Source organism: Rhinatrema bivittatum, chromosome 1, assembly GCF_901001135.1.
Source record: "Rhinatrema bivittatum chromosome 1, aRhiBiv1.1, whole genome shotgun sequence".
Taxonomy (NCBI): domain Eukaryota; kingdom Metazoa; phylum Chordata; class Amphibia; order Gymnophiona; family Rhinatrematidae; genus Rhinatrema; species Rhinatrema bivittatum.
The window spans coordinates 410,014,684-410,040,509 of record NC_042615.1 but is presented as its reverse complement, the minus strand read 5'-3'; the positions used below and the strand labels follow the sequence as shown (position 1 = coordinate 410,040,509).

The 25,826-nt window shown below is 46.4% G+C and overlaps 1 protein-coding gene across 1 annotated transcript in view; it reads left to right on the top strand.

The window, feature by feature from the left end:
* Window positions 1–8,370: 8,370 nt before the first annotated feature.
* Window positions 8,371–25,826, top strand: part of DNAH6 (dynein axonemal heavy chain 6) — a 3,261,518-nt gene continuing 3,244,062 nt past the window's right edge. The window contains 1 exon segment of the mRNA XM_029602297.1: window positions 8,371–8,604. The gene's annotated coding sequence lies outside the window, so the exon portion shown is untranslated.

Here is a 25,826-nt window from a genome sequence, read left to right as displayed (position 1 = left end):
GGAGAGCGTTTGGGTGTTTGCCAATGGCTTCACAGGCATCGAAGTTTATCGTGACGGTAGACTCTCCTCCGATAAGGACTTTGGTCGAGTTGATGTAGTACAGGATACCTTTTCTTTCTGGGATAATACTTGATGTGTAGCTCTTTGGTAATCCAGCAGTGAGGGTAATATTATAGTACTTTGGAGTTGTTGGTGTGTGACAAATAACCTTGTCACCCTCTAGGCACCGATGAAAAGACTGGTATCCTTGAGTGGTATTTAATGCGCATGCAGGTTGCGTTGCACAGGAAGTGGGTGGCTGAGATTGATGTATAATGGTAGAGACAACTTGGAATCCATCTGGAGTTGTAGTACGGATTGATTTGACGCATTCTGTGCAATTCTTGCTTAGTGGTAGAACGAGAGATGTAGTTGTAGAACATGAAATTAGTAGAATAACTTGTAGAAGTCTGTTTCTCATGGCTGGAGGTTTAGAGTAAACACCTTATGCTTTGCTTTGTAAGAAGATCGTTGATTAATTCTGAAAGGGAGAAAAAATGTATATGTTAGTACTCTTTAGCAAAGTACTATAGTCATCTACTCTGGACTAATTTGTTGCCTGTTTTGAGTGAACTTTAACTTGTTGTCTCCAATCCTGGAGACCTGCCAACTGGAGGCAGCAGGTTTCAGGCGGGTCCAGTGAATCCATGAAGGGCATCCAGAGACTTTTACAGCAGTAGGAGTGGTGAGTAACACTGTGTATGGGCCCTTCCATCGTGGTTTGAGGAAATCTGATTCATCCCAGTCCTTCATCCATACAGAATTTCCAATTTGGAATGGATGAGTCGGGGTTAGCAAGACTAGTGGTTCAATGTCACATATATAGTTCTGGATGGCAATGACTGTGTTATATAGCCCTTTGAGCTGATTACTGAGGGACAATTCCCCTTGTATCTGCAGCGATTCAGGAAAAGAAGGGAGAGGTGGAGGTCTTGCATACATCATTTCATAAGGTGTTAGACCGGACCGCTTTGGACTACATCGGACATGTAGCAAAGCTAAGGGTAGGATGTCTGGCCATTTGGTCTTTGTTTCTTGGCATAATTTAGCTATCTGATTTTTCAGAGTTCTGTTAGCTCGTTCAACAGCTCCACTGCTCTGTGGTCGCCATGCGCAGTGCAGATGCCATTTGATACCCAGAATTCGACTTAGTTGTTGGATAACGTCACTGGTGAAAGCTGGTCCATTGTCTGAATTGATTTGTCTTGGTAATCCGTAGCGTGGTAAGATTTGGTGAAGTAGCAGAGACACAACTTCCTTGGCGGTTTCAGTTCGTGTCGGTGTGGCTTCGATCCATCCTGTGTAGGTGCAGACAGCCACCAACATTGCTTTGTAGCCTTTGGATGGAGTCATGTGAGTGAAGTCGATTTGGCAAACTTGAAATGGCGTAGTTCCTCTTAGAATATGTCCGGGTATAGGACCAGGTCCGCTTCTGGGATTGTTCTTTGCACATGTGAGACACTGACTGATTGCATGCTTTGTTAATTGGATGATTCTATTGATGTAGTACGTTTTTCCCAGCAACTTTATTAATGCATCTCGACCGAGATGGGTTTTGTTATGGGCTTCCTTGACAATAGTCCAAGCTAATGCTTCAGGTATCCATATTCTGTTATCTTGCAGAATCCACCAGCCATCGTGATGGTGGAATTTCTCAGCCTGTGCCCAGTCATTCTCCTCCGTTGAATAGGCAGGAGTTTCCGTTGGGAATTGTAGAAGTGGGCAAGTTGTAGCTGGGACGTGCGATAAATGGGCACGGGCTGCTTCTTTCGCTGTTTTGTCTGCCCATTGGTTTCCTTTTGCAACGGGATCTGATTTTCCTGTGTGAGCTTTACAATGCATGACAGCTACCTTTTGCGGTGCCCATACAGCATTTAGCAATTGATGTATTTCAGACGCATTAGCCAGTTGCTTTCCTTCGGCGGTGAGAAAACCTCGCTCCTTGTATAAGGCTCCATGTACTTGGATGGTGAGGAAAGCATATTTAGAATCTGTATAGATGTTCACAGTCTGTCCTTCCGCCAATTGTAGAGCTCGAGTGAGAGCGATTAGTTCAGCTTTTTGAGCTGATGTCCCAGGAGGTAGGGACTCAGCTTCAATGATGTCATCTTCAGAAACCACAGCATAACCAGCAACTCGAATTCCATCAATAACTTGGCTGCTTCCATCAGTAAATAGAGTCCATGCTCCCTGCCATGGTTGATCCCTCAAGTCTGGTCTGCTGGAATGTATTGTAGTCATGACCTCTTCACAGTCATGGGCAACGGGTTCAGGTGCCGGCATAAGAGTGGCCGGGTTCAAGTTTTTACTGTCTTGTATTTGAATTTCAGGTGTTTCACACAGTAAGGCTTGGTATTTTACAAGACGTGAGTTGGTCATCCATTTTGGTCCATGCGTTTCTAGAAGTCCTTGAATAGTGTGGGGAGTTGTTACGTTTAGAATTGGACCAAAAGTCAATTTGACAGCCTCTGGGATTAGTAAGCACGCAGCCGCAATGCTTCGAAGACAACCTGGCCATCCTTTTGCAACATTGTCCATTCCTTTTGACAGATATGCGACAGGTCGTTCCCACGAGCCTAGAGTTTGAGTCAATACCCCAATGGCCATTCCTTTCTTCTCATCGACGTATAGATGAAATGGTTTCATTACATCTGGCAACCCTAGTGCAGGGGGTTCAATCAAGGCGTCTTTTAGTTGTTGTAAGCTTGTCAATTCATGGGTTTCCCACTGAAAAGGCTGAGATTCTGCCTCCTTTCCCCGCAGCTTGTCGTACAGGGACTGGGCAATAACAGCATAGTTAGCAATCCACAGCCTGCAATATCCAGCAGCTCCAAGGAACGCTCGGAGTTCTTTCTTGCAAGTGGGTACAGGTTGACCTCGTATTGAACTGGTACGGGATATTCCAAGACAACGGGTACCTTCCCGTATTTGGAAGCCCAAGTATTCTACTTCCAATTCACATATTTGCGCCTTCTTTTTACTTGCACGGTATCCTTTTGAGTACAACGTCTTTAGCAGGTGGAGAGTGGCTACTGCACATTCGTGATACGTTTCACGAAACAACAGAAGGTCATCCACATACTGTATTACTGGCCCATACATGACTTGGTACATCTTCAAGTCTTTTGCCAGTTGCTCACCGAACAGCGTAGGTGAGTGCTTGAACCCTTGCGGCAAGCGAGTCCATGTGTACTGCTGCTTGATTCCAGTTTGTGCATTTTCCCATGTGAAGGCAAAGATCTTCTGGCATTCTTCTGCTACTGGAACGGAGAAGAAAGCATCTTTGAGATCAATAACACTGTACCACTTGGATGCAGGGGAAACTTGAGCCAAGATTGAGTATGGATTTGGTACGAGGGCTACTAGATCTGCTACTTGATTATTCACTTTCCGTAGATCCTGTACTGGTCGGTAATCAGTAGAACCAGGTTTCTTTACGGGCAACAAAGGAGTGTTCCACGCAGATCGGATTCGCCTGAGAATGCCCAAATCATACAGTCTCTGCAGGTGTATCTCAATTCCTTGTCTGGCCATATATGGAATGGGGTATTGAGGTTGATTGATCACCTGTGCATTCTGTTTCATTTCGATCCAAACAGGGGTAGCATCGATGGCTATTCCCCCTGGATTCTGCTCGGACCATACTTTAGGCACGCTATCCATTAGTTGCCTTCGTTGTTCGTTGAGAGGGGTGTTCACTTCGTATCGATGCAGAGTGATTTGTTCAAAGACGGGGAGATGTAGTCTCCATTCCTCTTGGAGTGGACAAATGAGAGAGACTGGATTATCGGCAAAGGATGCCTTGATTTCACCGGTAGGCTCGAATTGCAAAGTAGCCCTTAATTTACACAGGAGGTCTCTCCCTATGAGTGGTACTGGGCACCCTGGCACGTAGAGGAATTGATGGGACACTAATTGTCCTCCTACTGTAACCTGCCGTTTCTGGAGGAAGGGAGCAATTAGTGGTTTTCCTGAAGCCCCGACTATAGAGATGTTTTTCGAAGTAGGCGTGGTGATGGCTGTGGTCATCACAGATCTTTGCGCCCCCGTATCCAACAGTCCTTTGAACGTTTCAGCCCCTACTCTTATTTCCACCAAAGGGTCTATGGGAAGGGTTCCCCTATCTAGTCATGCTTCACTATCTTCGCCGGAAGTTTCACCTACGGTCATCTGCCATTCCGTTTCCTTAGATTTGGGCGGAGTATATCCTTCCTGCTTTGCTTGCAAGGACTCCGGACACTCAGACTTCCAATGTCCTTCTTGTTTGCAATATGCGCATTGATTGGTTCCCAATGGCATTCTTCCACCTCTAAACGATCCTCCTCTATTTGCTCGTCCTCTTGGCAGCCCTCTAGAGGGCGATCTGCCTCTTCCTCGGGGTCCGGGATACCCGTGATACTGCCTGGACGGGTTCCCGAAATTAGTTTCTTCCAACGCTGCGGCTAACAAACTGACACTTTCTCTTAACTTTCTAGTTTCTTTCTTTTCCTTCCTGTCTCCATCCGGTTCTCGGTTTACATAGACTTTATCAGCCATCGCTTTTAATTGGCTGATATTCATTCCCTCGAACCCTTCCTGCTTTTGCAACTTCCGGCGAATGTCTGGGCAGGACTGCCCAACGAAGCTCATCACTATAATGGATTGATGTTTGGGGTCCTCTGGATCAAATGGGCTGTATTGGCGGTACGCATCCATCAATCGCTCCAAAAGGTTTCCGGGGGACTCGTCTCTCTTCTGCACCACGTCTTGGATTTTCCCATGTTTACGACTTTCTGCTTCCCTTTCTTTAAAGCTTCAAGAAATGCGGTCTGATAGGCGGTAATGCGCTCCCGCCCTGCCGCGGTCTGGAAATCCCAGTTGGGATCTGCAGTCGGGGCTAAGTCTCTCACTACGTCTTCGGGATGTCCATCTGATCCGGCTCCTAATCGAGCTGCCTCTTCCATGTTTAATTGTATCTGTCGGCGTTCTTCAGTGGTAAAAAGAATGGAGGCTAAATGCCGAATGTCAGCCCAGTTGGGATTATGGGCTGCAAAAATGCCCCGTTAAAAGTCTATCATCTGTTCTGGTTTTTCAGCGTATGACGGCCCAAGCTGTTTCCAATTGAAAAGATCGCTGGATGTAAAAGGTATGTAGGTAAATAACTTTATTGTTTGCGTAGTGCGATGTTCGTTTTCTTCAGTCGGGACTACAGGAACCACAGTTGATGTTTCCCTAATTGGTAATTGCAAACTTGCGGCGGCTTGGGTTTTACTGCGAGTTCCGTCTGCCACGGACGACTCGCTGCCGCCTTCTACCTTTGCGGTTGCCGCTTCGGGTTGCTCTTCATGAGCCGGTGCCATCCTAGGATCGGCTTGCGCATTGGAGGGAACTGGGGGACTTGGTGGCGTAGGATATGCCAGGGGACAACTAGGGGCATATGGTGGCGGCAAGATATTTTCAGCGTCGGGCAGTGCTGCGGGCGGCAGGGGTTTAATTTTTTTTTCTGGAGTCCGTGAATTCCCTTGTACTACAAATATGGCCGCCGCAGATGACGCATGCTCTGTAGGTTCCAATATGGCCGCCTTTCCCCTTCTCTTCCGGTTTGGGGACTTCCGGTCTCCCATTTTGCATACTTGAGTTACCATTACGAGGGCGGCTCCCTCTACTAGCTTCTTTGCCCACGACGGAGGATTTTCAATAACTGCTATCCATGCGGTTATATACGGTATATCCTCAGGGCAACCCGGATTCCCTTCTCTTATAACTAGATTCTGGACCCTTGTGGCCGTTTGGAAATTGAAAGTTCCTACCGGAGGCCAATTTACACACAAACTGGGCCACCTATGGGTGCATCGTTGAATCATTCCGGGTTTTGTACATTTATGTCTATCGAACACTTCGCTATAGTGTTCCGTCATGACTTTTAATGGAGTCGAAACGCCCCCTCCCATTAGGATAGAATTTACAGACAAAGGAGGGAAGGGAAGACGGATAGGTAAGGGGTCCGTATCCGTCAGACACAAAAGGATCACAATCGCCCCGACTAGGACGCGGTCAGCCCGGCCTAGAACTGCGAGGCCATTAACTCTCTTTCACACAACAAGAAACCTATTCCCACTATCGTACACTTCACTTATATTTTTCTCCTTATTATGTGCGTGGTCTTCGGAACGTAATTCCTACTAACACACTGCGTGGGGTGTGATCAAGGCCCCCTCGGTCCGCCGGGGATGGACCGGTTATTTTCCTTATCTATTCTTCACTTATTCCCTTGTTTCCATGATACTCGCCTGCAGGGGTCTTCCGATCGTCACGAAAGCCTTCTTCCCGGATCATCAACCCAGAGATCCCAGCAGAATTTCTGCGGAACGATCCCCTCAGAACCCTGATCGCTGAACTCAGCGGTGGCCACTCACCAGGTGTCTGGGGGACTGCTCCGCCACCAAACTACCGGACCTTCTGGAGAGCTAAAATAGCGTCTCCGGTACCTCCTGGCTGGCTCGCCAATGTAACCGTCTCTTTTTAGTCAGTAAGGAGGCCCAGACAACTGATCCGTAAAGATAGACTTTTATTGCCAGCAAGATGCAGCTAAGACAATGGCTTAGTACAACTGCATGCCACGCCCCCTTAGGAGCAAACCTTTATACACTTTACAGTTCTTATCTTTCACACATGCGTTCTGGTTTTTGCTGAACAAACAATTTACAAACTGCTGAACAAGCAATAGCTAGCGTGGTCTCTAGTAGGTGTAGCTTATGATCAGACTATTGTTTCGTCATTTAATTGACGGGTTAGACATTTGCGGCGGCGTTCGTATTAATACAATACAAATTATTATTCCAAAATGGAGTTACGTTTCACTAAATGTTAGTGCGTGAGTACGTCACTACGTATTAGGTTCCGTTTGCGTTGCAAATGTTAGTAAATCAAGATGGCTGTGCGTTTCACTGCAGGCATGAAGAAACGAGAGGCGTCTCAGTGGTGCAGTCTTCAGGGGTTCATGGAATCGAACTCCTTCACTTTCACCGATTCCCTTTTTTTTTTTTTTAACTTGCTCTTTTGCCCTTCAGATGTTGTAGACCTACCTGCCGCAGGTGAGTGAGCCGGGCCCCCCGGTATCACCTGCAGGCTTCAGCAGACCCCGGGTCCTCGAGCATCTGCTCCTGTGCCTCGAATACCAGGGGGTCCCACCAGGACCTACCAACCCCCTGGGAGGCTTGAAGGAACTTGCTGCTCTCTCTTCAATTCTTCCTCCTTAAAGTTGCCTTTTTTTTTTTTTTTTAAACCAAAATTGCCAGAAAAGTAAGGATCCAACCTAAGCTCTAACTCCAATTTTCCTAAAACCAATTAAACTAGGTAAGTAAAACCAGACTCTAGGGGTTGCACCTCCACCATCTGCTGGAGACAGAGAAATACTGACAGACTCTAGGTGGCACCTCAGTGGTATACAATAGAGTCCGTTAAAACTTCTCTGTCTCCATCTGCTGGAGGGGAGGCAAAATCCAGGAGTCTGGACTGATCTGGGTACGTACAGGGAACTGGGAATTTTTGATTTCCAGATGCCCTGAGATTGTTGTGGATTAGCTGATGGGGTGGGGAGCAGGGCTGTTGTGTGCAAACATTCTCCTTTCTCTCATATACACACACATAATTATACATGTTTGTTCTTTCTCACACACAAACTCACACAAGCTTTCCCACACATGCACATTCTTCTAGACACACACACACATATGCTCTCTCGCTCATATCCTCTCTCCCTTACATAACCGATCCACACAATCCACTCGCCCCACTAGAGCAAATCTCAAAGACACCCTACAAATCCCACCCCTCAAGAAGCAGACTCGGCAGGCTGTGAGCCGCACCTCTGTTTGTGTGTGTGTATGAGATAGAGAGGGAGCCTGTGTGAGAGAGAGAGAATGCATGTGTGTGTGTGTGAGAAAGGGAACCTGTGTAAGGGTTTGTGGGCCAGAGAGGCAGGGAACCTGTGTGAAGTGGGGAGTGTGTGTGTGCAAGAAACAGAGAGTGTCTGTATGAGGGGGTTTATGAGAGAGAGACAGAGGGAAGATGTGTATGTGTGAGTTGCTATTTTGTAGAAATATATGATGATAAAGCACAGTCAAAGAAAAATCACAGACGCTAACTGACAGTTACTTCTCGCAAAAAAATTAGTAATACATATAATAGCCTCCAATCTGAGGGCTACCATGGGGAGGAGAAAAAATGAGGCGAAAAAGATGATGTCATACACCGGGTCTTTTCAGCAATCGCACAGCTTTGGCGCCATCATTCGCGCTCTTGGTATCCATAGCTACCAGTATAATTAGGGCTGCACCAGGAAAGATCCCAGAAGTCCGCGGTACTAGGAAACGGTAAACATTGGGGAGTTGTGTTGGCTTCTCTCTGCGTCTCAGGAGAAAAGTTGCAGAACTTTCACATTCCCGCGGGCAGATGAATGACTAAAGTGTGACTACTTAATATTGTGGACCCAGCGCTAGAAGAGAAGCGCGGCGGCAGTGCTGGGACCGGTTTCCAAGTAGCCTTTATCTTAACCTTAAGTGACTGATTCGAAGAGAACACACGGTAAAACGAATCCTTTCCTTTATGCAGCAGCAAGAAGCACTTGAAACTTGTGTTTCTTTCTCTTGCAAATGAAATGACGTCTGGAGTTTGCTTCTGTGTGGAAGTGTGCTTTTGTTTAGCTCAGAGCTGCTAGGTGGCCCACTTTATGGAAAGATACTTTTCGACATACTTGGTTTTTGAACGGCCATCTTAGTGCATTGTGGTAGTTGTAGTTAAATTTCTTAGAATTGAAATAGGTAGGACACATTCTGAAATGCATTTGGTATGGATATAATAAAGCCAGACACTGGTTTATTTGCGAACTGTTCACAGGCACTCCATCTTCACTCGGTAATATTTTGTAAAATATGCAAAGGAGGGAGGATTAGGAGGGATGATATATTATTTTGTTTATTGCACATGCATGGGATTGTTTGGAAAACTGTATCACAAATCAGATAAATAAAGAGAGGCATCTGATTTGGGTGACATAGCCTACCAATTCTGTCTGTTTATCTTTTTATTATGGGGAGGCTTGTTTTCAAATGCCAGGTAAAAGAGCTTTTGGAAACTTGCATACCTTATATGCGGTACAAGAATGTGTGCTGATAAACACTATGCCTATTTTTATCCACATTTTCGTGGAGGCATTTATGGAGTGGGTTAGACATGGAAGGCAACAACACTTACAGTTTTGCATTTTCAAAACTATGTATATTATCATGACTGGAAAAAGTAACTCCCTGTTCCACAAGGGCACAGTTGGAATTTGTGAGGAAGCTAAACATTCCATTCTCCTTGGGTCCTTTCTGCTAGAGAGGAAAGAGAATTCTTTCAAGACCCTTAGGCTTCTGGATCTTTCAAGCACCTTCCAGTTTAAAAAAAAATTCATGAACTCACAAGAATGAGATTCTTGTATTTATGGTAGGGTTGCCAACTTTCCACTGTGAAAATTCAGAACACTTGGATGCACTAAGTAAAATGTGCACCGATAGTGTCGAGCCACTTCCACACATGACTATTACTGTGTAAGGGCGCCACTGGGATCCCTACTAAGGAGTGTGACCTAGTGTCTAGGTCATGAAGTATAGCAGAAATGGCCAACCACTCACACATTGAAAGTCATAAAACCAGAATTCACCAGACATAGGGTGCCACTGTTATTTTTACCAGGCGAGGTTGTGGGTGGGAGAGGTAGGGGGAGAATGTCCTCACTCCTGAAAGAAAAGGCCAAGCTTCTCTCTCTCTCCACCAGGTCCAAAGACTCACAGATACACACACTCACCCTCTCAGATACAAAGACACTGACACACATAGAAACACCCTCTCAGACACAAACACTCACATATAGACAGCCTTTCAGACACACTCACACACACACCCTCTTGGACATAAAAACTCACACACACTCTCTCGGACACAAAGACATACACACACATCCTCTCACGCACAAAGACTCTCTCTCTCACACACACACACACTCACTCAGACACAAAGAGTCTCACAGACACTCACACATCATCTCAGACACAAAGGTTCGCATACAAGCACACACACACCCTCTCAGACACATGTACACAGCCTCTCAGAACAAAAATTCACACACCCTCAAAGATAGAAAGACTCACACATACATACACACACTCACCCTCTCAGACATACACACGCACTCACATTCTGCTGTTATACTGCTGCCCATGTACTCACTCGGTGAGTGCCCCCTCTGCCCTAGCACTAATGTATCATTTTGTAAAGTTATTGCTTGCTGTCAGCCCTTCCATAACCTACAGCTACCCCCTTCCTTTCTCATTCCCACCCCTTCTCGGCACCCCTACTCTCCAGGAGATTCATTGGTTTCATAATCAGTGTATGCAACTTGCAAGATGACAGTTGGCCACCCCTCACACATGCAGAACACAGACAGACAGTCATAAAATTCAGAATAAAGAGACCATAACTAAAAATAGAAATGTGCAAACAAAAACTGAACTAGAAACTGCAACAAGCCAAACTTGTTATAGAGGGCAACAATGGAAAAACAGTAATCTGTCTATTCTTCATAAGGCATCAAACAAAATCAAGAAATATAAAACATCATAATAGTAAAACCATGCTAACAAAATTTTTTAAAAATAGTTTAGTCTACTGTTAGTATGCATTTCAATGTTTAAGCAGCCTTCAGGAGATGGCTTTATTATTTATTAATCATTTACAAAGGTCAAGTCTATGCTCTCCCAAGGTGGTGAAGGCTTCTCCTCACTCCCATGGTCACTTCTCAGTGGTGGGAGAAGAAAACAAAAAAGCCCATTAGGAAGAGTTGTGAGTGCAGGTAAGGCTGATCCCAGCCCGCACACTAAACCATCTCCAGAAATGCCAAGGGTGGTCCATCCCAGTGAGTGAGATTGAAGGCCAAAGAGTGAGATTTTTCCGGTGTTGTGTCTAGGGTATAAATCTATATTCTTTTGGACCCTCTTCGAGGTGCTCCCTGTACCATGGTAGGCAGTTGGCATTTTTCTTATCACAAGACAGGAAACACAGTCAGACTGCTAGGCACAACACATTGGAGAATAAATCTCTGATCTCCCTCCCAGCTCCCAGTCTCCTGCTGTCTCAGTTTCCTCTCTCTACCTGTATGTGGCTCCAGGCACTGCTATGGTCTCTTTCTCTCCATATGCGCTTTTCTGTGTGTGACTTCCGATCAGAAACGTTGCAAAATAGTAAGCACCCTAGGTGAAACTTGCAGCCTTGAACCCCCTGCACCCCCTCATGGCCCTTTCCACACACAATTAGAAATGATGCAATTATATTGGATATTACATAAAAAAGGATATTCAAAGTACACTCTTCTGAGGTAAAAATATCATTTAAAATAACATGTATATTATATATATATATTATATATATATCATGTATATATATATAATATAACATGTATAACGGAGAAGAACCTTGACTCTAGAATGGACGTACTAGGGATCTTAAGAATTTTTGACACCCCTCCTGAATCGACAGCGCTTCCACCACACTCAATTCTAGATACAGTCCTGCATAAGACCTGGGAGTCTCCTTTCTCTAGTCTACCTGCTTCCCGCAAAACTGATTTGAAATTTCGAATGAGGAACTCAACAGTTTATTCCATGATTCAATTACCGCACACTTCTATAGTGGTTCTCTCCCCATATGCATATGTGCTTCTTTCCCCATATGCATGACTCTGCACTTCTTGGCATTGAATCTCAGCTGCCATATCTTCGACCACTCTTCCTGCTTCAACGGCAGGGGAGAAAGACCGATACTTCTCGCATATCCAGCATAGCTCTCTGCTTCAATGGCAGGGGAGAAAGACCGATACTTCACGCATATCCAGCATAGCTCTCTGCTTCAGTGGCAGGGGAGAAAGACCGATACTTCACGCATATCCAGCATAGCTCTCTGCTTCAATGGCAGGGGAGAAAGACCGATACTTCACACACATCCAGCACAGCTCTCTGCTTCAACGGCAGGGGGAATGAAGAAAAGTGGATCTATATACAGACAACAACCAACAAGGACTGAATTACATAGTCTGGATAAACAAATAAGCATGGGTGTAGCTTGCTTATTGCGGCGGTTACTACCCCTAACTAAGCTAGATATTTCACTTAGATGCAGTTCCAACACTGCTCTCTACATTAATGGTGGGGGTGGAAGGGAAATAGAAGCAAAAGGTTACTAAGAGCCAAGAGAAACAGATAAGTATGAGAAAAAAAAAGTGCAAAGCTTGCTGGGCAGACTGGATGGGCCGTTTGGTCTTCTTCTGCCGTCATTTCTATGTTTCTATGGTTGAGTCAGCTATGCAAAAGGCAAAGAAATCCCTCCTGCTCTCCCTCGTGCCTCCAGGTAAATTCAATAGATTCCTTGATGACTTTGGACGAAAGACCTACCACGCCGCAATGATGTCCTCAAAGATTCAACATCACCAGTTCTATATCACACAATACCTCTATGAATGCCTATAAGCCTTAAAACCCACTTGCCTCTCTGCTTCGGCTCAGGTTTCTTTGCCCCAACCATTCCTCGATATGGAGGAGGGCTTGCGCCATCTACTCAGGACCATTTACGAGGCTTTCGTGACGTCAGCCTGCACTTTGGCCGCAGCCATCGGAGCACGTTGGATGGCATGGTTGAGAGCCAGTGCCATACATGAGGATGTACATAAAAAACTTGCTGACTTACCGTGCCAAGGTGACAACTTATTTGGCAAGAAATTCAGAGAAACTGTTTCTCTCCTTGACTTCACTCAGCGATCAGCAGTCAGCAGCTAGGAGGTTCTACCCCTCGTATCGTAGACCGTCATTCCATAGGAGGCAATTCAGGCAATACATGCCATACCGTCCCCAGCCGTATACACAACCGAGGCCTCAAGCTTATCCACAGCCCCCTCGTGCACGCCCTCGTCAAGCACGGCGGCGTAGACAGATATCGACTGCCTCACAAAAAACAACCCAAAATTTTTTAATTTTGCCAAGCCACTCTCTAACCGAATTACAAAGGGGGCCGACTGTCCCAATTCTACACTGCCTGGGAACAGATAACAACTGATTGTTGGGTTCTAGACATAATTCGGGAAGGGTACCATTTAAACTTCAAGAGCTCTCCCCAACTTCCACATTTAACCTCTCTTCGGAAGAAGTTCACCGAAACATCACTCTTGGAGATGGAAATATCAACTCCTGCATTACCGAACCATCCAAGTAATACTGCGCCACAAAGAGGGTCACGGGTTTTACTCCAAATACTTCCTCATTCCCAAAAAATTAGGGGGACTCCGGTCGATTCTAGACCTGTGAGCCCTCAACAGATACCTTTAGAGAGAAAAGTTCAAAATGACCTCTCTGAGGTTCATCTGTCCCCTACTACAACCCAGCGATGGATGTGCTCAATCGCCTGAAGGATGCCTACTCTCATATACCAATGCACTGTTCCTCTTGGCATTACCTATGTTTCAAAAACACTGGGGAGGCACTACCAATACAAGGGTACTCCCTTTTGGTCTCTCTTCAGCCCCGAGGGTTTTCACCAAATGTTTAGTGGTGGGAATGGCTCATCTTCGATGAAAGGGTATCCAACTCTTCCCCTACGTGGATGACTGGCTTCTAGTAGCCTCGAATGTGGACACCCTGATTATGTATACTCATCATACTATCGATTGCCTGTGCAACCTGGGGTTTCTCATCAATTACGAAAAATCCCACCTCCAGCCCACCCAATTGCTCCAATTCATTGGGGCACAGATCAATACCGTAAAGGGACGTGCCTATCTTCCACAAGACAGAGCCCGCACCATCCTCTCTCTGGCCCAAAACCTGCTCCCCTGTCGTCAATCCCCTGTATGACAAATCCTCACCCTCCTGGGCCAAATGGTGGCTGCCATTCACGTAGTGCCCCACATGAGACTGCACATGCACCACTTACAGTGGGGCCTCAAGCGCCAGTGGTCTCAATTTCTGCAGCCGATCACAACAAAGATGTCCATAACAGCGGCTATGACCAAGGACATTCATTGGTGGCTATCCCCATCGAAACCTCACCAGAGGAACACTCTTTCGTTCCCTTCCACATCAAATAGTACTCACCACTGATGCTTCCAGTGTGGGCTGGGGAGCCCACCTGGGCGATCTCAAAGACTCAAGGCCTATGGTCCCCGGAGGAGTCCCGCTGTCAAATAAACTTGCTGGAATTCCGGGCGATCTGGAACACCCTGCTGACCTTGTCCCCCCAAATCGAAGGAAAACGTCTAATGATTTACACCGACAACCAAGTCGCCGTGTTCTACATAAACAAAGAAGGAGGGTCCGGTTCCTGGATTCTCTGCCAAGAAGCAATATGGATTCTCAGATGGGCAGAAGCGTCCAATGTTTCCCTCCAAGCCACCTACCTCCCAGGCTTGGACAATGTCACGGCGGATCGTCTAAGCAGAGTATTCCATCCACACGAATGGTCTCTGAACCGGGCTGTAGCCTCTACATCTTTTATAAGTGGGGCTTCCCCAATCATGGACCTATTTGCAATGGAAAACAACCGCCAAGTCCCGACCTTCTGCTCCATCTACCCCAATGCACAGAGGTATGCACAAGATGCATTCCTCATTCCGTGGAAGGATGGCCTATTCTACACTTATCTGCCGATTTCCCTGTCTCCCTGACTGTTCAGAAGTGTATCCAAGATGTAGCAGACCTGATACTCATCGCTCCGGCATGGCTGAGACAACCCTGGTACGTTTATCTAATATGACTTTCCATTGCCCCACCCAGTCCCCTGGGGGACAGCCCAATACTGCTCACTCAAGAGCATGGAACATTACTCCATCCAATGCACATCTCCCTACACCTCACAGCGTGGAGATTGAGAGGACAGTATTGACCCACATTCATTTCCCTTCCAATGTTGAGGATATACTCTCTACGGCTAAATATGTTGTTAATTCTTCAATTGAAATACCACTATATTTTTATGTTTAGATTTTAATGTACAAATTTCAAATGATTAGTTACTGTTCTTCAATGTTACTACCATTATTTACTGTAAAATGTTTTAACTGTAAAGCGGAGTGAAGGCCTGTGCCAAACCTCGGTATATAAAAACCTACAAATAAATAAATATACTCATTTCTTCCAGGAAATCTTCCACCAGAAACAATTACAAAGGAAAATGGCTTCAGTACTCTAAATGGTGTTCGTTAAATGACATCAACCCATTCTCCTGTACTCCTCCACTTCTCTTGGAGTACCTTCACACTCTCTACCAATCTGGACTAGTTACGACATCGGTCAGAGTACACATCAGTGCCATTGCTACTTTTCATCATCCTCAGAATGGGCTACTTATCTCCAACCATCTACTAGTCTCCCGTTTCATGCGGGGCATGCTTCGGTTGTGTCCACCGGTCACTAAACTGCCAATACGTTGGGACCTTACTATCGTCTTACAATGGCTAATGGAACCCCGCTTAGAGTCTGAACATCTGCCATGTAAAATACCTCACTTGGAAGGTGATTTTTCTGGTAGTGGTCACTTCTGCCAGACGAGTCAGCGAACTGCAAGCACTAGTTCACTATTCACCATACTTGGAATTTTTCCATGACAAAGTTACTCTTGCCCACACCCTTCCTTCCTCCCCAAGATGGTGTCAGCTTTTCACCTTAATCAAACAGTAACCTTGACCACGTTTCACCCAAAACCCCACCACAATGAAAGGGAGCGACTTCTTCATACATTGGACTGTAAAAGAGCCCTAGCATACTACAAGCAGAGAACCCAAGCTCCTTCCAGACCATAACAGCTCTTTCTCTCCTTTAATCCCAATGCTCCTGGCCAACCAGTCTCCAAGAGGACCATAGCAAGCTGGCTGGTGCAGCGTATTCACTTTTGTCACACAAAGAGTTCTTCATCGATAACAAGTAAAGTACATGCGCACCAGGTCAGAGCGCTAGCAACCTCCGTGGCCCACCTAAAAAATGTACCGATAGTGGACATTTTGCAAAGCAGCTAACCTGGTCCTCTATTTGTACTTTCACTTCCCACTACTGCCTAGACCAACACACATCCTCAGACGTAGCAGTGGGTTCTGCAGTCTTATCTAACTCCTTCAAGAAATGAGACTGTCTACTTTAAGATCTGGGTTGTGTTTTTCTGGTCTCCCATGAAAAGACTGCTACATTCCACAACCCAGGGGCTTGGGACGCCCATACAGCATGGCTAGTTCAGCCTGCTATCTACGATGTTTCCGTAGATAGCAGGATGAACTAGCCATGCAACCCGCCCTCCTCCCTAGATAGTCTTCTGATGCTCCACCTTGCAATAACAGTTTAGATATAAACAGACTGAGGAGGAGGGGGTCCTGATTTGCGCGGGAAGGGAACCGCACAGTGTTAAAACTCTGTGCATTTTCCTGAGGAAGCTCCACCTAGAGGTTGCCGTGGACATCACCCTTACAGCATGGCTAGTTCATCATGTTATCTATGGAAACACTGTTTACAGTAAGCAAACTTGCTCTTTCTTTTAGCCAGGCCTCTTTTCTTCTTAGGTCGCCGGCAGGATGGGGAGCGCCTATAGGCCTGTCATGTGCTGCAATCCGAGGAGGCTTGTCCTTTGTTTCGGGCTGATGCGTTTGTAGGGCCTTTCCTCTTCTTCAGGTCATTGGTGAGATGGGAGTTCACCGATGTCTCTGCAGGGCCTTTTTCTTTGTTCTGGCCAAAAGTGACATCAGGCCTCTCTTCTTCTTCGAGCCACCAGCCGGACAGGGTCCATCGACAGTCCTGTCGGGCTTATTCTTTTCTTCAAGTCAACGGCCTTGCTAGACCTTTTTTTTTTTTCGTATTGCCCTGTTCTGATGGTGCTGAGGGCCCCCCCCCTTTTCCTTTGGTTGATGGTGGACAGTCAAATGCACCAGCAGCCAATGCATGTCTGCAGCAACCAAAAAGAAGCCTGGGGCACTCAAAGCAAAGAGAATGTGGAAACGGCCTACCCTGCTACCCGCGCCCCCCCTCCAGTCCTAATATGAAGCTCCCTTTAGCTGGGGAAGACCAGATAATTCCGTCACCTCCTCTCCTATCAACTGGGAGAAAAACACCACAGCAGATAAAAAATAAGAAATCTTGGAGGACTAAAATCCGGACAATTTAGCCCTCCTTTTAGCTTTCAGTCATGAAAGCAAAAATCCTACAGTATAGAAGAAATCCATCAGTTGGCAACCCTAATTTAAGGGGGCATATCTTCCACAGCAAATGAACAATCTGGCAGATGGTACATTTGTATCTTGTTCAATCCATACTTAGCAACATAGTAACGAAAGCAGATAAAGACCAAATGGTCCATTCAGTCTGCCCAACAATTTGTTTATGGTAGTAACTGCCACTCCATGAAGGTTACCCCCATGCATTCCATTAAGGGTAGCAACTGCGGTTCTGTGCAGAAATGTTCACCATCCTTTCTTCAAGCCTTAAGGGATCTGCAGTGTTTGTCCCTTGCCCTTTTGAATTCATTAAACTTTCTTATCTTCACTACCCCTTCTGGGAGGGCATTCCAGGCATCCACCACTCTGTCTGTGAAGAAATATTTACTGATGTTGGTTCTGAGTCATCCCCTTTGGAGTTTCATTATGTGACTCCTATTTCTACTGTTTCCTTTCCAACAGAAAAGGTCTGAAGTTTGTACTTCAGGTATCTGAAGGTCTGTATCATATCTCCCCTGCACCTCCTTTTTTTCCAGGGTATATACAGGACCAGTGCAAGGGTGTTAGGCGCCCTAGACAAACCTTACAGCCTGGTGCCCCCTCCCAACAGCTTCCCATACACAATTTTAAATTATGCATTTATAACAGATTTTACATGAAAAATAACATTCTGAGATAAAATTAATATACATGTTGTTGTGATAGTTACATGCACTGTTGTGATGCCAACAAGAAAACTTTGCAGCTTGGAATTCATATGGCATTACACCTATTGTAACATGTTTTGTGTCGGCATGCTCCTCCCATATCAACTCAGTACTATCTGCCAACACTCTAACAGTAACAACCCTATCTCTGAAAAGGAATACCACAAATATTACACCAGAATCTAAAATATCATAAATAAGAAGCCCTGGTATAATGATGATTTAAGACGCACGAAACAGAACCTCAGAAAATTAGAGAAACAATGGCGGAAATGGCAATCTCCTGAATATGTGACGTTGTTTCTAGTCAAAATCAATAGGTTGAAAACTCAATTCCCTATCAGTTCTTCACAAAAGCACCTGAAGATACATGTGGCCTGGTTAAGTTGTCAACGATCAACAGAGTAATCTTGAAATCAATCAAATCATTGCTAAAATTAATCCTGTATTCACCCACATGACCCAATCCCAGCTAGTTCCTTGAAACAAGTACATAGTGTAATCATTCTCTCTCAGAAGGAATTGTTCCACATGGGTTAAAACAAGCTGTGATAAAGCCGATCCTAAAAAAATTAAAATGGTAGAATCAATGATTGGGACAACTATTGGCCAATATCCAACCTGTCCTTTCTCTCAAAAGTACTTGAAACAGCAGTGTTATACCAACTTGTAAATCATTTGGAAGACCAAGATATTATCTTCCCAAATCAATTTGGATTTAGAAAACATCGTTCAACTGAGACATTATTACTCTCACTAATGGACTCTGTATTATGAGGGTTTGATGCTGATGAATCTTTTTTTTTTTTTAATCAAAATCATTTTTATTGGCGAAAACAAGCAGTTCAACAGCAATAAACACACAGAGGAGTTCTAAACAGTTTAACTTAGTAGCAATAGAATAAACACCAAGGGGCATGCTCCACTGTGAACCACAACCAATGTCATCCCGCGAGTTTCCTTTTAGAATTCCATTGAACCATAACCATTGAACCCTAACAACCAAGCAGAATACACAACAGACACTCCTACATGCCACTCACACTGTACAACATGCATTACCACAATCATCCTATCCCCCCACCCCTAGGAGTTAGCACACCGCAAATACCAGCTGTTCAAATTCCTGATGAAGACCAAATATCAGCAAGCCACAGTACAGTTCAATACCCCTGCAATCCAGTCCTGCACTGTTCGCACTGCACTAGATGACTCTACTCTCTGCAGCAAGGCAGGAAATAATCACTTCCAAGAAGGGTGATATCCAGCAGCTAGTAGGGTGGATTGAATGTCTGGGGGCAACAGTGTAAAACAAATAGTCCAGAAACTTCTGTACACCTTGTCCAGCACTCATATGCTGCCCAGGGAGGCCAAGCGCTCCATTTGCATTGAAGAAGCAAGCCGGTAATACCAGGCCCGTAACGAGGGTGGTGTCTGGTGTTATTCAGTCAGCTAAAATTGTGTGACACGCCAGTAACACGGCGGTATGGCCAAACTTGTCGAGTGGTAGTTGATAAGTGGAAAGAGCTCCCCGCAGTCCTGACAATAGAAGCTTGCCTGTCCGGCCGAGAGTAGAGCCTGTACACTGAGCAACTACTGCAAGCACCCCGTTCCAAAACACTGTTAGACTGGCACAGGTAACAGCCGATGAACCAGAGTACCTCTCTCCTGTTTACTTTTTATACAGAGGGGTGACTGTAACCGCCTCATATGGTAACGACGAGCATCATCACAAATAATGTGGTGTAGAATCTTAAATTGAAGTTCTTGGAGGGATAGATCAGGCAGACTTTTGGACATGGACTTAAAACAGGAAAGCATGTAGGCATTGGAGATGCCTGTTGCCCACGCCTCCGCCCAGTACTGTGCTATTGAGGTGATGTGTTGAGAAGAGCGATATGCCTTGCCCAGCTCACACCATCCCTTGACGGATTTTTGTTTTAGAGTAACATCAAAAAGTCGCTGGGCAAAGATTGATTCCAGGCGGTAGGTCTCCGCAGTCCATTGAAATGTTTGGAGATAATGGCGCGCTTGTAGATACGCAAAGAAATGTTTGGAAGGTAATCCCTCGCCAAGGATGCAAAGTCCCTCACCGTCATGTACCTGCTAAAACTCTCCTCCTACATACAGATATTGGAGCTGAGATCCCTCTGCTGGTACAGTACTTTGCAGACACAGCATGAGCCATGACATAATCCAGTTATGGTTACTTTCTCAAGGCTTCTGTCTTCCTCTTGGGCCCTCTTCATACCTCTGGGCTCTGGTCTTTTATTCCAGGCTGCTGGGATCCACCCTAACCCAGAATCCCTTGCTGGTTTGAGACTTAAGGAGGACCAGAACAGTTAGCTGAGTCTGGTCCCTTCAAGGTGTTCTGAAGGGGTTTCTTATATACTCCTTCTCATTCCCCCCCCCCCCCCCCTCAGCTCGGCCTTATCTGGCCAGGCATCCAGTTGTGCCTGGGCTAATTCCCAGCACCTCCTCACAGAAGACCCACTCCAAGGTGGGCTACCTTGACTCCCTGTGGGGCTATAAACTGAGGACAATTGCATCCCAGAATAACTGGGTATGGGAGCTCAGGAAGGACTCCCACTCCCATAATGGCTTGACCTGCCCCGGGTTATCAGCAGGACCTGACTGGTTGGATATTCCTGTTTGTCCTCATGTACATGGTTAAGTGTCTCTTTTCTCTTATGATAGAAGTGCTCCTTTTAGAGCAGTTCTTCATGAACGAGAGTCTTACCAGACTCTGAATCCACCAAAACATGGTTGAGAATTTCGTCCAGTTCCACCTGTATCACGTATTCCTTACGACATTGATGAGGAATATCCCCTAAGCTAGAGATTTGAAGTTTTGTGAACATGTTTGTCCTATCCTTTTCCAATTTCTCGTTCTCATGCTGGGGTTCTGCCATTGCCCCCTGCTCTTCCTTGCTTTGTGCCTCCAGCTTACATGTCTTCTAATCATAGACACTTTTCATTGGTATGATCCACTATCTTACAAAAAGAGCATACCCGCGGGATGGGTTTCCCTTTGTCTTTAGCCGTTCTCCTCGAGCTCTTCAATTTCTGTCTTTCCAAATGGGCAGCAGTCCTCCTGATGGCCATTCCCCATACACAGAAAGTAAAAGTATGTGTAGTTTCATTCCTGGGGTTGTTTGAACACTCTGAGATACCTTTTTTCTTTGGGGTGATGGTATTTCCTGCTTTGGAGTTTTCCCTTTGTCCTTTAGGATTTTACTTTCTAGTGTGGACTGGGTCACTAAGTTAACATCCATAACTTCAGGTCTCTCAAATCGGCAGTCCTTACCAAAATGGCTTCTATGGCCACAGTTTAAGCACGTGGATGGGCCTGTGGCCTGGTTTCTGGGTACAGAAGACAAGCTGTCTGCCTCTGAAAGACGCTGCTGAGGAACCACACTTTCCAGGGAGTCTGTGTGGGCTGCCTTTCTATCTCCTTACCATGCTGGGCTTTAATTATGCCTGGTGGAAGGCGTCTGCCAATTCTAAAGCTTTTTCCAACGTGAGCCTTGCATGTCAGCATAACGAATTCCACATGGGCTGATCAAGTCCATCTAAAAATTGTTCTAGAAGTGCCTGTTGGGCTACACCGAGGCCAGTTTTTGCCCCCGCTGCATCCACTTCCAGCTAGTACCGTTCAGGTGATGGAACAGATTTTGGGGTCTCTCCCCGAGCTATAGGAAGCCCCACCAGAATTTGTGGCCTATATGTTTCTGACATATACCCAGCTCTCTCTAGGATAGCAGTCTTGGCTTCCACATAGGTAGCCCTTCCATCCAGGTTGGCCACTTGAAAGGCCGCTCGACTTCTGCCCATGAGCAAGTTAGCCACATATGTGGTCCATTTGGCTTCTGTCCAACCTGATGGGCGGTCCTTTCAAAGTTTTTCAGGAAGACTTCCAGGACCTTGCCTGCCTTCATCTTAAAAAGGCTTTGAGGTAATGAATTCACTGGGCTGTACCAGATTGTATGGCTTGAGCAATTTGCACCAGTGTTCCTTGTTGATGGATGAATTGTTTTTTCCCGTCGATAGCAGGAATGAATTAGCCATGCTGTCCTGGGATCTGTCAATCAGGTCCGGGAGGCGGAGCTTGACAAAGCAGAGGTTAGCTTTTTTGTCCCTCTGCGGCTGCGCGTGGGTTCCCGTGCAGGAAGTACAGATTCTCCTCAGTCTGTTCTTTCCGCGCGCGGGATCGCACGCGGAGCTATTCTCTCCTCATGTCGAAATCGGGCTTCAAACGCTGCTGCTGTGGAAAGGTGATGTCGGTCACGGACAATCATGACTGATGTTACCGCTGCCTCGGCAGCAGTCATGACGTTCCGAATTGTCAATTTTGTGCGAAAATGTCTCCGAGGGCAAAGAGACAAAGGGCCTATCGGCTCCAAGAGCTTTTGAGTACCTCGGAACCCTCAGATGTCCATTCATCACCGGGACCGGTGAAGAAACTAAAATATTCGACCCCACGATCAACAGTGTCGGATCCGACTAAACAGGTACAAGGGAAACAGGGCGCTGTAACTCCCGAACTTCTATCCCCTTCGAGCCGAGACCCATTAAAAAATAAAGAAAAAATGGCGCCGGAAGTCTTAGGCCGTGACAAGGCGCAGACTAAAATATCTAAGTCACATAGACCGGGGAAACCACGGCGCCATGACACACTGTGCCATGCGCCGCAGACATCTTCTATGGCGCAAAGGTCTTCCCACACGGCGCCGAAGGAACAATCACCGGCGCGGGAAAGGACCAAAAAGCCAACGGCGCCGAGTACGGCGCGGAAGCATCTGACGCCGGATATGAAGCAAAAGCCAGCGACGCCGAGTACGGCGCGGGACCCGTCGGCGCGGCAGCCATCGGCGCCGACAACGGGGTGGCAGCCATCGGCGCCGAGTACGGCGCGCCAGCCATCGGCGCCAAGTACGGAGCGGCAGCCATTGGCGCAGAGTACGGAGCGACAGCCATCGGCGCCGAGTACGGCGCGGGATCCATCGCCACCAAGTACTGCGCTTCAATCAGTGGCGCCTCCTACGACACTGGGACCGTCTTTGGCGCAGGAGCCGTCGTCAAAGGAGCAGTCGAAACCTTCGGCGCCGAAGAGAACGCAAAGACACCAAAGTTCCAAAGAGAAACAGAAACCAGCAAAAATACCATCTCAAAAGGTATCAATGGAACAGTCTAGGGGGTGCTCAACCATAAAGTCATCTGAGACGTCTAATAGACATACCTCAAGATCAAAATTCACATCCCCAAAGGGAGCTTTCGTCTCTGAACAGACGGAAAGAAGACCAGAGTTATACTCTTTGTCAGGCAAAGAACAACTCAGGGAACAATCTCGCAAACGAAAACATAGTTCCTCATCAAGAGACTCCAGAGATAGACGGTCATCTTGCTCTCATCATGAGTCGCGGAAGTCACACCAGTCAAAAACAAAACACCACGTACATGGGCAGAAGTCTCATCATAGACACCATGACGGGACAAAAGGTAGCCCAGACACTTCCAGATCGTCCTGGAGATCCCAATCACGAGATACACAATCTCCAATTTATGTGACATCTTCCCAAGCATCTTCCCCGTCAAAACCTTCGGACGTAGGATCACATTGGGCCGAACCAGCTAAGAAACAACGAAAACCAGATTTGCCACAAGCTTCTAAAGATGCCTTTTGGCAATTATCGCAATCCTTGGCTGGCTTCTATAGCACGTTGGAATCATCCTTTGCGTTAGGGAAAGCACCCTCTGATACTGACGCACAGCCAAAGTCGCCTCCTCCGAAGACCGTAACAGAAGACGCACCATCCTCGCCTGAGGGGATAACCCCACAACCCTCCCCAACACGTTCCACCGTGCCGGAACCATACGACTCCATCACTGATTCACCCAATTCGTCAACGGGATTTCCCTCCGACGTACCAGAAGGACAACAAGAGCCTTATTCGCCACCTGAAGACCTATCTTACCCTCGCTTTTTGGAGAAAATGCGTAATATACTCCAATTACAATTCCAAAAGGAACCGGACCCCAGGGCTGAAACCCTTGGGTTATTAAAAATATTCGACGTGCCTGGGGAACCCACCACGCTTCCTCCACATGATCTCCTACATCGGCTTTTACTTAAATCATGGGAGACTCCACAGTCAATACAACCAGTGTCACGGAAATCGGACATAAAATTCCGCATCAAAAAGGAAACCCCGTATGCGCTTCCACAATTGCAACACGAATCTGTCATAGTGGAATCCGCAATGCAAAGATTTAAAAAATCAAAACTTCATGCCACCAACCCCCCCAATAAGGATCACAAACTCCTAGATGAGATGGGTAGAAAAATTTATCAGAACGCCATGCTGACTACACGTATTATGCACCATCAATTTTATATGGTGCAGTATATGTACGAGTGCATCCAAGCCACAAAAGGCTTACTAGCCACAACGCGTGAACAAATGCCCCAGACACTACATGATATGGAGGAATGCTCTAGGCACCTCCTCCGTTCCGTATACGAGGGCATGGAAACATCATCGAGAGCTTCAGCGACTGCAATAGCAGCACGTAGGACGGCGTGGCTTCGTTCAAGCTCTATAAGAGACGACGTCCATGAAAAACTAGCCAATCTCCCTTGCACCGGAGAGCATCTATTCGGTACTAAACTACAGGAAGCGGTGGGGAAGCTGAAGGAAGAAGCGTTGGCAGTACAGTCGTTACAGTTCCATCCGACGTACCAAACCTCAAGGCGCTTCTACCAGTACCCTCGTAGATCCTCCTATGGACGACGATCATATAGGTCGTACCAGGGATATCGCCCTCAAACCTATCCTAATTATCAAAGGCAACAAACACAACATCAACAGCCTCAACTACCACGTAGAGGCAAACCACGGGCACAACGTCAGCAAACCCAACAACAGCCTGTGGCCGCCAAGCCGGCACAGTCTTTTTGAACCTAATGCCACTACCACAACCGTCACTACCGCCAGGGAGGATCCAATCTTGTTTACAAATGTGGGACCACATAACATCGGATCAATGGGTTCTGGACATTGTAAGCCAGGGGTATCGTTTACACTTCCGAACGAAACCAACCCTACCCCAATTCGTGTCTACGGGAAATACGAGGACTCATCCACAACTCCAACAGGAAATAACCAATCTTTGCCAATCAAGCACCATTGCGCTCCTCTCCAGGATCCACCACAATCGGGGTTTTTATTCACCCTATTTCCTGATTCCCAAGAAGTCGGGGGGCCTGCGACCCATCTTAGATCTCAGAGAGCTCAACAAATTTCTAGTAAAGGAGAAATTCAAGATGGTGTCGCTGAAATCAATCCTTCCCCTATTACAACCCAGCGATTGGATGTGTTCCATCGACCTGAAAGATGCTTACACTCACATTTCAATTCACCCCTCTTCTTGGCGGTACCTATGTTTTCGTTACAAGCAGAAACATTACCAATACAGGGTACTCCCCTTTGGACTGTCAGCGGCACCCAGAGTGTTCACCAAATGTATGGTAGTGGTGGTGGCACATCTCCGAAAACAGGGGATGACGATATTCCCATATCTAGACGATTGGTTAGTAGTGGCTCAGACCAAGGAACTCCTACTATCCCATCTACAACAGATCCTTCAATGCCTGCAGCAATTAGGACTAGTAGTCAATTTTCAGAAATCTCAGCTCCAACCGACGCAACAACTCCAATTTATAGGAGCATACCTGGACACTATACAAGCCAGGGCATATCTGCCGCACGACAGACAACTTCAGTTACGACAGCTCTTACAGAGTTTACAGACGACACAGGTAA